At 40.1% G+C, this 2217-nt stretch overlaps 1 long non-coding RNA gene across 1 annotated transcript; it reads left to right on the plus strand.

The window, feature by feature from the left end:
• LOC124262966 lies at positions 1-1780 on the plus strand. The gene is made up of 3 exons (XR_006894740.1): positions 1-774; positions 1022-1200; positions 1698-1780. It is a non-coding gene; the product is annotated as an uncharacterized LOC124262966 (long non-coding RNA).
• The last annotated feature ends 437 nt before the right edge of the window (positions 1781-2217 follow it).

Here is a 2217-nt window from a genome sequence, read left to right on the forward strand (position 1 = left end):
CCACTGACAACATGAGACACTTCTCCATGGCAGATAACTACTTCAGCGACGGTACCTTTGCCATGTGCTAACCTGGCACCAAAGAGACGAAAGTACCTGAATCTCGACACAAAAATGAAAAATGAAAAAAAGGACTTGTTGACCAGGAAAAGTGCCATAGAATATGCTGATGCTGTGTCGCATTTGGTTGGGGTTTGTAAATGCGCATGTTATTGTAGGCATGTATATAAGTAAATTATGTAAACAGAAAATACATTCTCTAAATGGATAGATTGTCCAGTGAAAAAATATGTTATGTTATAGATGTTGTTATATGGATGTACATGAATAAATTATGTGAACAGAGTATTTCAGGAGTTGAGGTCTAATTTACTGCAACAGACTATAGTTAATCCCCCTATTGTTAACTATCTACCACGGCCGACTAAACCTCTACCTCGAACAATAGGTGCAGGCACAGTGAGGTGTCCCCGGATTACACCTTCACCATCCTAGATCCTAACCATGACCCTGCCATCCTCCTCGACCATCTCACCAATCCCATTTTAACAATCTCGATATTCTATTTCAACAGATGAGGGAAAAATTCAGTCAAAATCCCCAGAAATGAAACGTTAAACCGTAATAATTATTCCAATGTTCAGCGAACAATAAACAACATAATTAACTTGCGGAAAATATATGGGTCTGAGTCTCTCAATGCTTTGTTAATGACAAAGATCACAAATGTCCTTTTTGTCCCTTTTTTCAGTTTTCTTTGTTTCTTCCGTTTCTGTGTTGTAGTTTTCTTGCCTTTATCCTCCATCAACTTCTTGAAAGAAGATGACGTTACCGCTGCAGAGGAATCAGATTTCTTTTTAGAGTGCGAGGCTTTCGTTTCTGTGGTAGTGGAGGCAAAACTTGCAATGTTTCTTCTCACATCTGTCCCTGCGTTCACTTCTGAGTCTGGAACAGCGATGTGTTCAGACGGCTTCTCTGGCGGTGTGTCCACTTCGTCTGTTTCAGGTCTGCTGTTTCTGAGCTGATCTGTGGATTCTCATGTGGCAACACATCGAATTCTCTGCTTGGCCCTGGCGCTGGTATCTCAAGTGGTGAGGGTTGCTTGGACAAGTTGGGGTTCCGGTTACCTCAGTGATAGCCGACGCTGCAAAATCGTCATCACTGAATATTTCTGGATTAAATGGCCATATGCCGCTGCAGGTGAAAACTTTTTTTATCAATTTATTTCTTTATAATGGGAACATAATTTATGCATTTGTGGTACATGTAAATATTATAAAACAAGGACATGTGTGGTAGATAATCCGTAGGCTATAAGAATACATTTGTTGTTACAATTTATGTGAAGAGGTTATGGCAAGATGACCAAAAGGTGAAGAATTTACCATAGTTGCAGTGCGAAAAGGCAGCACATTTGTCAATTTCATACAAGGTGTGTTGATAATTTTTTTAATCCAGCAATCTGTGGGTGCGAATTGGAACATCTCTTTGCATATATATAGTATTTTGTTGCGATGATAATAAGGTTTAGTACATCATTTCTTTTTTTCTTTATATCCAAAGATGATATGTTTTGCATCCAGAGTTAATTTTGTGCCTGTTTCTTGTTCAATCCAGGCTTTTAGTTGCTGCCACAACGTTTTCACATCTACACATTCACAAATACGTGGATAATTGATTCCATATTAACCTTACAGAATGAACAAGAAGCGGATTGTGTCAGTTTATATACTGAGTCAAAAAAAGAAACTTCACATTCTTTCTTCAGGGCACTATAAAAGAACAAGAGTTGGTAAGATGGTTAAATTGTTATTATTTCAGTGCTGAGATCTGTGTGATGTACTCGATACACTGACAGTGCCATAATCAGTTCCATTAGGCTACACCGCCGTTCCAAAACATGGGTATACTGAATGTCAAGTCACAAGAATAAAAATGCGAAATTTCAGTTCAATATCGTGTATGGACGCCCCGCGCATTCACCACTTCCAAACACCATCTCCTCATCGACTGCCTGATGCTTGTGAACACGTGGTTGGGGATTCTGCGCCATTGCTCTTGCAAGGCAGCGCCAAGTTCCTGCAAATTCTGAGGTTGGTTCCTAAGACCATGAAGCCTTCTCCCAAGTGCATCCCAAACGTGCTCTATTGGATTAAGGTCAGGGGACCTCGATGGCCAGTCCATGACGTTGATTCCAGCGTTTTGAAGGAAATTTCG

The sequence above is a fragment of the Haliotis rubra genome, unplaced genomic scaffold, assembly GCF_003918875.1.
Source record: "Haliotis rubra isolate DU_JTF1 unplaced genomic scaffold, ASM391887v1 Scf12, whole genome shotgun sequence".
In the NCBI taxonomy this organism is placed as follows: Eukaryota; Metazoa; Mollusca; class Gastropoda; order Lepetellida; family Haliotidae; genus Haliotis; species Haliotis rubra.